At 40.2% G+C, this 16,554-nt stretch overlaps 1 protein-coding gene and 1 long non-coding RNA gene across 3 annotated transcripts in view; one reads left to right on the forward strand and one right to left on the reverse strand.

The window, feature by feature from the left end:
- Positions 1 to 16,554, reverse strand: part of aldh2 (aldehyde dehydrogenase 2 family (mitochondrial)) — an 87,871-nt gene that overhangs the window by 50,440 nt on the left and 20,877 nt on the right. The window lies entirely within an intron of this gene.
- On the forward strand, positions 11,596 to 12,686 carry LOC111608084. Its single transcript, XR_002752527.1, has 3 exons — positions 11,596 to 11,791; positions 11,861 to 11,922; positions 11,985 to 12,686. It is a non-coding gene; the product is annotated as an uncharacterized LOC111608084 (long non-coding RNA).

Here is a 16,554-nt window from a genome sequence, read left to right on the forward strand (position 1 = left end):
AAGAGCCTCTCCACAAGCCCTCTGAAGGGGAGACAGAGGAAATTATGTGCAAAGCATCAGGGCTTTCCCCCCCCTCTTGACATTGTAGCTAATGGTAGTAGTTAGGCAGTACTCAAATACCAAGCTACCTTTGTGTAAGGTCAGGCTGAGGGTATTCAAGAGAGAGACAGAGGGATTTTTTTTTGCCCGGTTATAGAGCTGGATTTAGCCCCAGGATCAATTCCGTCATCTAAATGAATCCTGGAGCTGCAGGTATTATTAATTTAGTACAGCAAAAAAGTGCAGCAAAGGGAAAAATAACGAAGGAAAACCGTTAAAGAACAACTCAGAACCCCCTTTTTCTCACTCTCCGTCGGATACACGACGCGCAGACGAGTTGCCATAGCAACAGCGCGACAATATGTTTCGGGATTCAACACCAAAAGACACTCAAGCGTTTTCGTTTCAAGCAATCGTTGGGGCAGATTAGCTACTGCTGCTACTAGCTACTCTAACGCAGCGGTGGTAGATTAGCTCATTTTAACACCTGCTCTACATTGAAGCAAAGCTAAACGTTTCTCAAAAGAGGTTTTTGAAAATACAAGACAGAATCTTGGCTCTTGGAGAGGTCGCCAAGAGAACTGACAGCAGCCCTGAAGAAGATGCAGACATTTCCAACAGGGAAGTATTCGTGTTGTACATGCAACCAGGCTTCTGTTTTCTCCATGTGGAGACTTGAGAATAGGCGCAAAAGGAGACACTTCTCTTCTTCCAAAGAAAATAGCCATGTTTGGCCGAAATCTAAGAGAACTTTGTGGGAGACAGTTATTAAAACAACCGTAACGTTTTGGGCCACTCTTTTATAAAACGTTTGGTGGGATAAGGAAAAAAAAAAGAGTAATGTACATAACCTTGGTGATAGTGAAACCTGGTGGTTCCATCACTTTTCTTCACTTGAAATATAGCTTTTTTATTATCATTATTATTAAGCTGGGTGAAATTATGATTAACTCCAAATGGCAGCAAGATTGAGCCAAAAACGTTTCAGGTGACTAGAAGAAAGTTGAAAATGCAGCAGCAGGATTTTATTTTGCAAGCAGTTCAGGCAAACATCCAAATCAACCAAAGAATGGATTTATGAGAATAAAAAATTAGGGCCAGCTTTTGCGATCTAAAGATTTAAAAGGCATTACAAATAAAATCTACCACTATAATAATAATTATTATTATTACTATAAATAAAAGTGGGGAAAACTTTTAAATGATCGATTGTGGTTTGAATTGTAAAGAATGTGTATATATTTAGACTTTTGTAGCTCTTTGAGATCTCAAGATTTAAAGGACATTATTAATAAAATCTATTATTATCAGTATTACTAATAACAGATGTCAAAAAAAGTTTGAAATAATTCGAGTTTCTCGTTTTTTACACAAACCCCCCCCCCCTGTCATTTTAATAGCTACATATGCAGCTTTGAGCTCCACCTTACATTACTGCACCCATAACAATGGTAAGAGACTATAGCGGAACATTTCTAACTTCTTATGCAACAATAAGTAATTGAAAAAAAATACGAAACTGAGCCAAAAAAATTCAAACTTAATGACTCCCTGTTAAAGGGATAATGCAATATTTGTGTGTGGGTGGGCAGTTTTTGTCATTTGCTCCGAGGCTAGAGGGCTCTATAGTGGCTGTGCGGATTGAGACCTCTCAACAGACGGCTATAGCTGAGTAGATCCCAGACAGACATAATGGTTCAGGGCTGGGCCAGCGCTCAGTCCCTCCACAGACCGGGAGCAGAAATAGGGTAGAGAGAAAGACCTGGTAATGGGCCCTAATGTGAGGACGTATTTATTTCATCCACTGGCCCAAGTAATTGGCTGTCTTTCAGTGTGTCCGGGGTTAAAACGCAGAGTGATGGATGGCAGTTTTGACAGAGGTTAGTTGGCTTCCGCTTTCGCTGCTATTCTTCTCTCTGAGAGATGGATCCTGTAACTGGCTTTGGTGGAACGATTCCCGTTCAAAATCCCCTCCACGGCCCCGCGCGCCAGACCGAGACCTCAAGGCCAATTTTAGCTAAGTCCGAACGCCGAGTACGACACGAATTACAGAAAACAAAAGAGCTATTAGCAACGAACAGAGCCGTCGTGTTTATCTTGGCCTGAAACATAATTCTCCCCGTTTGGATTATAATGTCACATTTAAATTCCTTCATGCAATACCAAAAAAAAATCACTGTGGGAGTCTGGGATAAATGGGCATGTCAGACCTTTTAGCGGCTAATCTCGTTGAGTGCAATGACAAGAGATAAATTCAAAGAGGAAAGCCCAATCTGAACCTATTAAGGAGAGGCACCGCGGTGTGTGCATGACAGTATTTTCCTGTCTTGTCAGCGTGAATTTATTGTACAGTAACGTTAACTAATTTCCTTTGGTTTCAGATGTAAAGGAAAGGAAAGTAGCCGTGGCCTTGGCAGGTGTGTGCTCATGTTGTCAGTTATTTATAGCGAGATCGGATTTTATTTCAAGATTTAACCCTGTTTCTTTATGGTTTATGAAAATGTCTCCAGTTTGTCCCAAAGATGAAAGACTTCAGAATCGACTTGGGCCTGTCCACTAAAGATTTGAAACTTGACTCAGACTTCTGGTCTGAGACTTGAGTCTTGGTAACAGTTTGTATCTCATGCAATGAAGAGTAAAAGGAAGCAGGTGCAGCGCATGCTTTAGAGTGTCAGGGTTCGCTTCGTTGGAGAGTGACATCACGGGATGTTAATGGCTCACAGCAATCTGTTTATGTTGGCTATAACTTTACAAAAAATAATACAATTTTCTCGCTGCTAAGCTAGCTGAAGCATACAAGGATGCTTTCACAATTAATGCATTGAAACAAAATCACTTCCTGTTCTGTCCGTTTAAAGTTCAGCACTCATTTATTTCCTTACTACGCTTTGCCTCGTTCGTCACGCAGTAATATATGACTTCAATTTGAACATCTCTTTATGATTTAGAATTGATAACAAAGGTTTGAAATTATTTTTTGAAGCAAAAATTAACCTCCACTGTCATCCTTTGCTGTTGTTTTCGGATGTTGCTTGTGGGTATCAGATTTAGCGGTGTACCGGAAACATGCGAATACAAAGGTTCCGGCCTGAACTTGTTAAAGCCCTTGCCCTTCTGTTCATATAGGGATTAGCGACAGCATTGCATTTGTCCTTACATTATTCTGAGCCACTTCAACTGTAAGATGCTGTTTGTTTGAGTCACACGCAATTCAATCGAAAAAGAGATTTTTAATCCTAGAGGCAAATGAATTAAATGTTGATATAACTCATATTGTACAGGATTGTTCATCATTGTCTTGATTTTATGAAGAATCCTTCTTTGTCCAACATTACATGTCCACAGAGTTCCACGGTAGTGCCTGGAACAGAACCAGCCTTCTTTATTAGGTCGTTGAGCCTTTTTAAGTCCGTTGGTTCTGGAGCTGCTGCCCCAACAAATGACGGCAGAAGAGATGACACTCTTAACCACGGACTTATAGAAGATATGCAGCATTTCAGTGCAAACCCTGAAGAAGTAAAGTGTGCTCTGTTATTAATGCGAATGTTGAGGCCTCTGCCTGCGTCTTCTAGAGTCTCCAGACCTCGTCTTCATGTTTCCCCCCCCCCCAAAAACACTGTAGTTTTGTACTGGCACATAAAAAGGGAAGAAAAAAACATAGTAAAACATCACATTTTCTTTGCTGAGAAACTTTATGGTTCTTCACAGCCGAAGGTCACAATCATTTCAATCGTCTGGCTGGTGACTCCACTCAGGCGATCTGTTATCGCATTGCATGAACCGTGTTGTGCGTCCCTTCCTCCTCCTTGTGTTTTTCCTTCTGTTGAAGCCAAGACTATGCTTAAGATGTGTTTCATAATCCTGTGGTGTGTTTTTTTTGTACTGTTTTTGATGGGTGAACTGAAATCCATATTTCACCATACTCACGCCTTCTTTTATTTTTTTTAGAGTGGCTGAATCGTTACAGTGAGTCAAACTACACCATACATCCTCTGCTGTGTTGCCAGTGTGCATCTCCAAAGAATTTATTTATGTTACAAAGGTATTTTTTTTCATAATAAAATAGCCCAGTTTACTTTTATGAGGAAAGATTGTTGCACTTATTTGAGCCCCTACAATTGATCATCACTCCATATATGGATTCCTGCATTTAAAAGCTTTCATTTGACCAGAAATGTCATTTTATAAATATTTGTTTGTCAAAAATAGTGAAAAGAGCGATTGGGATTTATTTACATTTGGAAATTGTCCCAGAAGTTATCGCGATAAACGATAATATTGCACTTTTGTGACCATTTTCAAATAATGTAACCATAACGGCGTAATAATGCAAGAACACATTCTCAAAGATCAGTAGACTTCAAATTCTAATGAACGTTCATCACTGAGACTGACATTTTATTTATCCAAAATAAAGAGACAAAACAGCACAAACGATAAACAAAATGAATAATGAAGTTTCTGACAACGAAATTGTCCTTCAAAAACACGTCTAGTTGAGACCAAACAACCAGACTGAAGACTTTTATCAGCCAGGTTTTTGGTAGAAAGAAAGAAAGAAAACGATAAATTATTGAGTTTGTTTTAATTTACCGTGCTATTAATTGATTTATTGCTTATTTTAACAAGCCTAGTTTGTCGGTTTTCTATGACTGAACTTCATTAAATATGCCTTCCTAAATAAAAAGCTTGGCTGGAACAAGATAAACTGACACAACCTATATAAACAGCTAAACCAGATATTTGCATACACTGAATAAAAAGACACACATTTATTTCTCAATGTTTAAAGCTAAATCAGACCAGGCGTTCTTTGTTTTAGCTTAGTTAGAATTAGCTAAATTGTTAATATTTCCTAAATGCCAGAAAACTTAGCGAGAACATCTTTTTTTTTTAGAGATTTATTTTTGTAACTTTCCTTAAATTCAGAAGTTTACATATACTTGCTCTGTATGCGGGATAATGGCCTTTTAAGCCGTATGACTTGGGTTAAACCTTTTAGGTTACTGATTTAGAAAATAAAAATCATTTGGCCAAACAGAGGTTTGGTCTGATTTAGCTTAAGACGGTGAGAGAAAAAAAAGTGTTTGTGTCTTTTTATTTGGTTTTTGGTAAACATCTTGTTTTAACCGTAGAAGCAATTTTGTGAGTTTTGAAGACGGCAAAACCCCGACCTTAATTTGTGGCTGTAGTCAAATTAATCAAGATTCTTTCAGGGCAAATGTGTTACCCAAAAAACATCACACCACAAAACAAGTTTCTGATCATTTGAAGAGCAACAATCGCAACTCGCGAGCACACTGGAGCAGAGAAACGGTTGTATGCTGTTGAGGTTGTGGACCAGACTGTCTGCGCGAAAGCAACTTTCACAAAGTTACAATTTTGGGGGATCACAGATGAGTTTTTATGGTGTTCAGATTGCGGGACTTTTAAAATTGTAGCCGAGGAACTGTAATTCTGAACTAAAAGAGCTTGTAATAGCCACAAAAAAAAAAGAAAGGGGGGTGCGGGGGGAGAGAGATTTATTTTGTGGACATTTCTGGGAGATGAATTTAACCATCACTGCGGAAGGGTTGTGGCTGACATATAAAAATACCGCCAAGGACACAGGTTCTTTACAGGTTACCCTAACCCCATCAGTTAACCAAAATATGTTTGTTGCGTCCAATAACTCTAATCAAAGCCCTCCCTCTCATTGCTCCATCTGAACCAGCTTTGGCCTTGCCCAAAAAACAATAAGGACATTTTTTAAACCAGATGTAGATGTGCTACATGCTTTTTTTTTTTTTTAATTATTATTATTATTGTAAAGCAACTCGAAGAGTTATGATTCCACTATATGTTCTCGATCCCTTGATTATAATCATGCAGGTTTCGCTGAAATTCTTAAGCAAGCTGGGAAAGGGGTTTAGAGCAAAACATAGAGGAATAAATCAACCGCACGACAGTTTTAAATTCCTCCGACTCCGCCAAACAAACGTTACTCCTAGTTGTCGAGGAGGAAGTTTTTGCAGCAGCCGACGATAAATCAAACGCATGTTTACGTTTCTATTTTGTGTGTCGGACCCTCCCCCCCCCCACCCCCCCCCCCCCTTTTTTTTTTACCCCATCTTTCCCTCTTTTTTTTCTGCTAGAAGGGAAAACTTTCCCTGCTCCAGTGGACTAGGCTTAAGGGTTATTAGTCCAGACAGGTAATAGTGTTGATTACTCACTGGCCATTAGATTGCTTTCACTGCAGTGGCTAAGCCTCCTGCATCATGAGATCGCCTGGCTGAGCTCGAGATTAGAGAACATGCTTTGCTCCAACGCCGCCACCGGTTCACCCCTCGTCTCTCCTTCTCCCCACCCTGAAGAAAAAGCAAAGAAATAGAAAAAAAAATCATCTGGCTCCCCTCAGGTCAGCAAGGCTGTGTAGCGGCAAGACAGGTTGACTAGCAGTGTAGTCCTTATTACCTCATTTCCTGTGACCACGGCTTTACCCCCTTTTTTCTTCTTCTGGTGCAGCAGCATGTTTTATGGTGGTTATACATAGTTAATGGTCCCTATGGCTTAATTGTTTTTAGGGTCAATTTGGAATGACAAGTTCTAGTGAACCGGATTGTTTTGCCGGCTCCTCTGAACATTCGCGGCAAGCGAGGAGAGAGATCTTACAGTGATTTTTTTTTTTCTTCCTTGTTCTTTTCAGACTCGGCAGGCGTAAAACACATGAATAAACACACTGGCACACATACTTGCTTTTATGACACCCATGCGGACAGAATGATGGATAGCGAGAAGCCGACGTTAAACAAAAGTCATCTGACCTGCTTCAGCCGGAGTTTTGTCCGGGCTTCCAAAAGCTCTGACGGGAGCCGGTTTAAAAAGCGACAGGTTTTCCTTCTCAAAACAGGAACGAGAGCGACGCCGAGTTCGGTTTTTGTTTTGTTTTTGTTTTTTCCTCTCGAGGGAGAGAGGCCAAGAACTTTCAGGGTTCCGAACTCTGAATCGCCTCTTTGGAAATCAGGTCGGACTTGAAAGGTGGTTAGGAGAAAGCAGAGCGAGGCACAGCCGTGCGGCTTAGAGCTCATTAGCCTCGCCGGCCGGCACCTCGCTGGGTTGAAAAGGCCTGGCTGCCAACTCACCAGCTGCTAATCAGGTCAACACGGGAATTAACCAATCTTTTAGATTTGGTCACTGGTGCTTGCGGGTTGAAGAAATACTTGCTTTTCGATGTCCCCGTGTCGTTCTTTAATGTAGTTCTTGCTCGTCGTTTAGAAGAAAGATGTCTACTTTAAGGGAGTTTGAAAAAAAGCAAAAATCGTGCAGAACGCCGAAAGGCCACAAGATTTAGAAATACAGTGGGATTCTGGAAACGGGTAACATTTTGTCTGTTACATTACTTAAATGTTAGCAGCTGTATTTAAATTCATGTGCTTTTTGGTGGGCATGCAAACCAGAAACACAAGGTTCCTGCAAATTTGCAATATGTCAAAATACCATAATTTCCCCTACAGAAATTTCTACATTTTCAATTTAGATGTCTTTATTACTCAGAACAACACCTCTACCTAGTTTGGTTTCAAAACATGAAACAATAAATCCTGAAATTGGCTTCATATTCAACAGGATGGCAAAATGGCTCTTTCACAGATTTTTGACAAATATGTTAACTAAGGTTAGCCCAATTAAAAATAAAACAACAAATCAAGGTTGGTGGCATCAACTAACTCACTCACTCTTTGGTTACCTATAGCAACTTCATCTCGAACAACTTGCGCACCAACAGTTTCATGTTTTGCCACCGAGCCTCAAAGGTATTTAAAAATAATGGCAGTGTGGAATGACAGGAGGAAATGAGAACAACAGCTTGAGAGAAAACTGGCAAAAACAGGAAATGTCACCAGTGTGGCAGTACTTCACATATTTAAGACAAAAGAAACTAATCAATAATTATCAGTATCGACCAATATGAAATCCTTATATCGCGATACATTTTTCAGCCAGAACTGTAGTCTCTGACCTGGACTGTGATGCAGTTAACTGCATGGCATTGCTAGAGTCTGAGTGGGATGCGTTTCTTTTCACCTGATACCTTTTGATCAGTTTTCTGTGAGAGACTTCATCTCTTTCTTTTTCCATTCGCTCTTTTTGCACAGTTACCCACAGAATGAAACGTCTTGAACAATGTTCCCTCTAATTTTTCAGGTGTCTGGGCATACACACAGGCTCCCTGAGTACACTGAGGACCACTGGGAGCGACATCAGGTGTGCGCACGATGGCCACACACCAGTATTACACCTGTTATAAATCTGGGATCATAGAAAGTTGCATGGCTTATTAAAAGAATCAAGATTACAGCAGCAACTTCCATTAGTTTGCTTTTAATATAAGTGATTTGCCCCACTTACAATAAAAAAAAACAAAACATTGCTGTTCATGAGATGCATAGTATGTTCTATATAAGAGTCCTGCTTTGGTGAGAAATGAGACAATTTCACCGTTCAGACATAACTTTTTGTTCACATTCAAACATTCACATTCTGCACAATGAAATGTGTGCTCTAGCTTGCGATAGTGTATAAAGTCTTGTAACTCTTTGTCTGTAAAATATTAATTACGCAGTTTTTTCACGTCTGTCTTTCTTTCTCACCTCTCCAGTGGTTGTCCCAACTTCCATTCAGTCCACATTCTTCCCTCTGAAAACTCGCTCGCTACTTTGGCTTCGCTGCATGTTTTGCAGAGTAAACCTTTCTCTCACTCGAAAATGAAAAAATCTCACCCAGTTTCACCACTTGTTCTTCTTTTTTGCACAAGCTCCGACAGCCATTCCATCTTAAAAGAAGCTCATTTCTGTTTTACTTTGGCTTGATGAGTGGATATCCCACTGCCCGCTGTTCGCTTAGCCATGATAGGGTGGTAACTTTCCCGTCTCTTAACTCCGCCGCACTTTTCCTACCTAGCAAATCCGCACGGTGCCACAGCGCAAGGCACCTACACACAATAAATAGCATGCGATGATTGGCTGCGTATCGTAATTGAACCATATCGTATCATTGGCTGGACACCTGTGACTCACCGGGTTAGATCGTTATACGTTATTGGTCCATAGTTAAAACTGATGTCAGACTCAATGTATAGTTTAGGTTGGGTTTTATTTTATGCGCTGCATAGATTTTATTGTGCGCTGAGAATGTGCGAGCAGTGCGCGATTGCGCAAGCGCGCAGCTGACAGGGAACACTGGTCTTGACGTTCCACTCGATGTTTGTATCAAATCCAATAGCATTGTGAAAAATGGCGTCAGAAAAATGCCGAGGCTGAAGGATGAGGTCACGGAGCGCTGACAGCTACAGCGGGAAAACTTACTGATCTCTCTCCAGGGGCAGATAGAAATTCAAAAGCAGCAAATCTCCCCTCCCAAAACCCTAAACCCCCTGGTGCGGATTCGCCTCCATAGTCATGTGACCCCTAAAGGAGACAAAGACAAAGTCCCGGTTCGTAGCTTCTGACCTGTGAGACAGCGGAGCTAAGTCCACTCCCTGACGTGTCTGTGTGCAGATCATTATGACAAAAAAAAAAAAAAAAAAAGCTATGATAAATCCAGAAAAACGGGGAGTGAACAGGCTACAAGGCAAAGACAAGCAGGGTACGCAGCGTTCCTGGTGAAATTTATGAACCTCTGAATGAATCCAGATGAAAAAAAATACAAACAGTAAATAAAAAATGGAAGTTTTGAGAATACAAAAAAAAAGGGCTTTTTTCTGTACCAAGGTTTAAGCCTGGTACACATTAGCACACCAAAAGAAGAAAAATCTCACCGAGTGCAATTAGTAACATGATGTAACCAGAGCTGAGTAGCAAGTAGTTACATTTACTTGAGTAACCTTTTTGAAAAAGCGTACTTCTATGAGTGTTTTTACTATGCTGAACTTTTTATTTTTACTTGAGGAATTTCGTCATAAGGTATCGCTACCATAAAATTTCTGGATTTTCTACCCACTGAATGAAAGACAAACATGTTTTAACCAAAAATTCACCAGACGCACTTGCAGTTTTTGTTAAAGTGTCATAAGTTTTTTTTATTGAAACAAACTGATTTGGAAAATGTTTTTCTTTTTCCTGATTCTTTTTTTTTTTGGTTGTTTTTTTTTTTGTTGTTGTTGTTACTTATGAGTTATTGCCAGTTTTGTCCAAAATTTCCACTTAACTTTATATTTTGGTCCGTCTGATGTCATTTTTAAATATTAAATGACTGATAATTTCATCAGTTACTAAGTACTTGAGTAGACTTTTTACCAAGTAAGTTTTTACTCTTACGTCAGTCATTTTTTGGATAACTACTTTTTACTTGAGTAAAAATGTATTTATTTGTCAATTTTAATTAAGAGAGCCCTAGAAACCTCCAGCGCATGGACATTTTTTAGATGTATTTTCACCAAAACAGAGCTCACTGGGCTACATCACAACTAGGAAGAAACCCCAGATACTGGTATAAATATAATCTGTGATCACACAATGTTAGTATCTGTTCTTTCAGAGCACAGAACAACTTGTATCATAATTTGAATCTGTGCTAATTGTTAAAATAAGGGGTGTAACTAGACACATTAGTCATGCATGTCATTTCTTTATACTAGTTTTGAATGTGGGGTTATGAGGCTGTACAACAAGCCAGAATTTATCTACTGAAATTGTACTTTAAAATGAAAGGAATCTCACCAATATTTTTTTCAGCTTCAATATAAAACTAACCAACAGATTACATATCGGACAAGAAGTCCAAAACTGGAAGGCTTTTCCTGTCTTATGGTACGAGTGAGAGAATGATAGGAATGGACAGAGTATTGATATCAACATAAACAATAAAATTATTTCAAAAATCACAAACATTCTCAGGTTTGTTGCTGGAGTACCTTTATTGAGATTTTTGAAAGAAAGTGTCCGAGTGACCAAGGTTTCCTCTGGTTGTTTGGAACGTGGATTAACTCGACGCTGCAAGGTCGAGCACACAGCAGCAGACCACCTGCAGCTGGTCAATCTGCTGCACTTTTTCATCACGTAGAAGAAAAATACATTTGGAAGTATTCCTAGTTGCAAAGAAAAAAAAAAAACCCAAAAAAACAACAACACAAAGTCCCAAAGTGGAAAGCAGTGGCTACTCGGTACTCTTGTTAAACTGTTCCAATTTTTATTTTAAACCAGAGCTGTTAAACATTGTGGGGTCAATCTGAGCATATAATAATTAACTTCTTCATATTAACTTGTCCGACTTATCACACTGTGAAGAATACAATTGAAATATCAGCTGAACAATAACTCAGCTGTTGTTTCACAATGAATGAAAGTTTATTTAATTCACAAAGTGAAACACATTAAACAGAGTAATTACGCACACATTTATTTTCCAGTCCTTTTTTTTCTGTTAACTTTTAAGTCTTTTTGCATACAGCTAATGAAAACTAATTGAATTTCTATGAGGATTAATTTATTACACCCGACCAATGTAGACATTTTGACACAAAACATTGGATGAATGAAAAGTGTGTGTAAGACCTGCTTAAAGGTTTAGCAAACAAGTGTGGCAGTATGCCCTGTGGGCCCTGAACGCACCACACAAGTGCCTGACTTTAATTGGTTGTAGCGCTGCCTGCATATAAAGGGCCCTCCCTCACCTGGTAGACAACACATTCTCCTTCCGGTTCAGACTTCACTGTTTACTGGCGCTATACGACTGACGCGCTTAATCCATTAATTGCTGTTCAAGCTTTCTTCTGGTAAGAAGCTTCTCACACCTTTAATATCTGTAAGTCTAGCTTTAGCTCAGCTTTACTTGTAACATCTAGGTGACTTGTACCAGCTGACTGCTTCTTTTCCCTGCCAGAGGCATAACGCATCAAGCTCAGTGGTAAGCGAAAGCTCATTTTACGTATGCTTCCAGATTCTATTTTTGACATGTATGTTTGATAGATGCTGCTGTTTGTCCTTGGCCGGCTGCTTGCCCGTACTCTGTTGTCCCTGGTTGACGGTCCGTCCGCCTGTGACCTGGTTATTCGTCGTCGGCTGACGGCGGCCTGCCCGTCGCCCTGGTTGTCGGCTTCATACCCGCTGTCCTGGTCGGCGTAAGCTGGCTTTTGACTCTCGTCCAGTGTGGCTGATTCAGGCTGGTTCATGACCAGCTCGTCCTGATCCCTCTGGTGTCGCTCTGGCTGGCGTTTGCTGTGGCGCGGCGGTTCGTCTCAGGACGGACTCCTAACTTGGACTGCTATTGCTTGATTTGTGAGGACTGAACTGTATAACCAAGAAATGTATGTAATTTGAATGTCTTTTCTTTTGTTGACAGGAACGGCCAGCTCGTGGTGTCGGTGGTGGACTTTCTGGGTGGTGGTATTTTCTTTGGTTTGGTGCACGATTTTCTTTTATTTGGTTTGCTGTGTTTCCTTTGTAGGTCCCTGCCAGCTTCGAGTTGAGCCGTAAATGTCATTTTAATGTGTGAGTGATTTTAAACTAATATATTTCTGACTAGAAAATTGAAATAAATAAACTGATTGGATTGAGTGGAATTGTCTCGTGCCTCATATGTAGCGGGCCTGTGCGCCTTAAAGGTAACTTTATAGTATTATTAAATTAGTTATCTTAAAATTCAAGTTGCCAATCGGGAAAGCATAGGTACCGTCACACAAGCCTCATCAAAATGTGGGTCCTAATTTTCTGAGATGTAAATATTATTTTCCAATTAATAATCAAATGACATAGATAGCTTTATTAAACCTGTAATCTTTCTTTAATGTGCAGGTTCCTGCGTGTTGTTCCAAACGAAAGCACAACCACTCAAAAGTGAAAGGGTGAGTTTTATTCTGTGAACAGGAAATCAACCAGTTTATTTAAACGTCACTCTTTGTCCACAGCTTGAAGTTTAACACCCAGGCTCAGTCCGTTTGCGCACATATCCAAAGCAGGAGCAAGAGAATCAAGTTTAGAGCTCAGAGAGTTTCCTGTCTTTCCAGTAAATAGTCTTCACCTGGTGAGTCCATTCCTAGGATTCCACAGAGAGGCTAGAGTGAGCCGCACCAGTGGCTCGTTTGACAAGATTGACATTATTTGCTACCATTAGCCACTAGTATGCAGTTGCCCTCTGACCTTGCAGAAACCATGTCGCTTGAAACGACTTCAAGCAATATAGTTTAATCTGCATGGGAGAAAAACGCACCAGCCCCGAAAGGCCCCCGAGATCAATCAACAATTAGAGGTGAAACGATGGCGACTGGATCTCAAGGGCCAACGATCAGAAGACTTGCCCTTGCAGAACCCTGCCAACAGACCACTGGAATCCGGACGAGAGAGCAAAGCTTCGTGACATTCAGAAGAGGAAGAGATGGTCTGTTTTTTCTGCTAGTGGCAGGCAGACACTTCAGCCAAAAACTTCTTGCGACGGCCTCAGCACTCTGACGCAATTGTGAATCAAGAAGCGTGACACAGGCCAGACGGAGGAAGCTTTCACTGTGTTGTTGTGTTGCATCCAAGAGCTCAATGCTTTTTTACTGAGGATGTAATTAATTAAACCTTCAGCTCATGAGGGAAGTACTCTACTGGATGCACGAGTACAAGAGAAGATGAGGGTATTTGTGGTAAAGCAAGTTTTTGACAAACAAATCATAAACCCTGGCAAACTATGTGAACGGGGGTTTCTAATGCTTGTCCGCTTCTAAGAAAATACTCTAGTTGAGTGTCTAGTTGTCACAAATAGAAGGAAGAACTCAGTAGTTTGGAAGTATTTTGGAGACTATTTGTTCATTTTAGAAATCTCTAGTGCAGTTTTGAGTAGTTTCAATACTTTAGCTTCAAACTGGGAGATAATTAAATGTGTTTCAGACTCTATTAGCAGACAGCAGTTAACTGCTTCGGGTATTTCTGTAATGTTTAAAAAAATTTTTTTACATATTGTATTTCACTCTTTTGTCAGTTTTATTTTCTACAAACTACCATACATGATGCTAGATTAATAGTTTTGAAGTGATTTAAATGCTTTTGGACTAGAAAGTCCGGTTGTTTGGGGGAGGTGTGAATGCATGATCAAACTCTGACGTGAAACATAAAGGCAAACTCTGGTCCGCTTAAAAACCTAAATCTAGGTTCGGATGAAGGCTCAGACCACTCCAATAGCTGGAAGTGAACAGTAGCACAAGGCATTTTGGGTAATTACAACCAAAGCAAATGCAAGAGTGTAGCGCTAGATTGAGAAATGTCTTGTGGTCTTTTACCAAAGACAAAAAAGAAACCCTACAATCGCTAAACTCTGACGCCACTTAATTTTTGCTTGCATTTTTCAAACAAAGGAAGTTGTGCTCAAGTCTTCTTCAGAGGTTTTTGTACCATTTCCCTGAGTGGTTCTGGTGCATCGCCACCAAAGGTGAGGAGGTGAACAGGTTTTTCATAGAATTTGGATTTTTGACACAGTGCCGTGTGAAAATGTAACAAATGTTGCATTTTTCGTCGGCAATCGTCAAAGTCAACTGGACGATTAAGTGCAAAAAAGACCCTTACATTAGCTGAAAATCTGAAAACAGAACTACTTTTTTTTCTTACTTCGGAATAAAAGTCCCAAACATAGACGCATCAAAATGTGGCGCTTGAGGGACAAACCTACATGTCTGGGCTCGTAATAAAGCATAAAACTTCTATCACCAAATGAAGTCACACGCTGGACAGAACTGGACAACGTTTTGTGAGACAGACTTGACTCTGATGGAGACCCATCTGCTGATGACAGGACGTAGTTTATTAGGATGTATACTAGCAACCAAACAGATTTAACACATTATGTAAAACTTTATGCACTGTGGAACTTGGTATTATATAACCAAAGTCAAATTGGCAAATGAATTTTGCGCCCACTGTCAAATGAAATCCAGCGTTTTGGGGTAACACATGCCGAGTGACCTGCTGTATCTCTATGTTCTTTGTGACAGTAACTAAATACCATCAGTAGAGACGTGTTCAGTGTGTGTCCACGTTAAAAAGGTGCCGGTGGTGTAAAAACGAAGAACACCTGAGGTATATTAAGTGTGCGACGGCCTAAACCGTGACCCTCCCATATTGAGCATCTGGTGTGAAACAAGAGTTAACAACACATCCAGCAGGACTTTCCTTGAACTCCTCTTCCTCCCCAACTCAATCTGTAGCCCTCATCGTCAGCCCCGCTCTCCAAAACAGCGTGCGTCCCCGACAAGGTGAGGACTGGAGAATGTAAAGAAAAAAAAGGGGGCTAAAGGCAACATGTGAGGATGTTAGGCTAAATGAAAAACAATATCTAGAGGTCCAGTCATGCCAATGCCAGTAAAGATTCTCACGACGTCTAAGTAAAAATCACAGTATTTCATTGTTAAGGAAAGACAAACTGCCCAGGTGACCGTTTGCATGTCTTTCCCCGACATGTGATATCGATTTGCTCTCGTCTGTCAGTAAAGTGAGTCATTGTTTAACTTCCTCTCCAACACCAAAAACCATCATCCGTCTCCACGGGATGAGGAATGCGAGGATGTTGAAGGATAAGCTCTACTGTTGGTAATAATCCACCTCCCTGTGTTAGACTGGACCAACACTTAGGATCTATACAATTTATATGTTGGCTGACGACAGCTTGAAACCACACAGAATGTGGAGACGACGTCGTTCTAAAGAGAGGGGGGGAATCCAACATGTTTGTTAATTATAACTACGGAACTACTATACTTAGTGAATTGTGAAAAATTTTATACTTTAATACATCTGTGAAAATCATAAAATCAAAAAATTCTGCCTAGTTAGAGCGTTTGACATCAAAAATCTGGTTTGAGATAAACTGTATTTTACTCAAATTGATATTAACGATTTAAACATTAACAAGTTTCTCTTTTTACAGAAACTTGCATATGTAGCTTCCACTGCCTAATCCATTAATGAAATCCCTACTTAGTATCTCAAGATGATATAGTGAGAGATGCTTGTATTTTCCTTGTGTGGCATGACTGATATCTGCTGGCAGCCATGCTAGTGGCCAGGTGCCTAATAAAAGACAAACTGAAGGAATGTTAGCGAGTTCTTGGCAGGAAGTTGTTGAAGCACAGGATGGCCAACAGATGATGAAGGTGTGTTTTTAATATTAGCATAAAGCCCTGTAGTTTTCACATGTTGCCCTTTCTTTTCCCATCGCTCAACGTAGCAGCTAGCTGCGTCATTTCCATTGTGATATCTCGCTAACGTCAAAAAAGCACAAATTCGCAATTGTCGTGTTTCCATTAGACAAGAAACTCAACTAAAATCACATGTGGATCCGTTGGTTCACGCAATGTGTCATTGAAAAACATGCCGTATCATCCTCCTCCTACCACTTCCTGTCTTCTTCTTTGTTTTTTTCTGCCAGTAGTAAAACGCAGTTGTTGATCACATGACTTGTGTGATGCGAAAAAAGTGCTTCCATTGCAGTTTTATGAATGCACTCATTTTGATACAGCCAAAAAAAACAAAAAACCTCATCGTAGCGCAAAAGTCGTTCATCAAT

Source organism: Xiphophorus maculatus, chromosome 3, assembly GCF_002775205.1.
Source record: "Xiphophorus maculatus strain JP 163 A chromosome 3, X_maculatus-5.0-male, whole genome shotgun sequence".
Taxonomy (NCBI): Eukaryota; Metazoa; Chordata; class Actinopteri; order Cyprinodontiformes; family Poeciliidae; genus Xiphophorus; species Xiphophorus maculatus.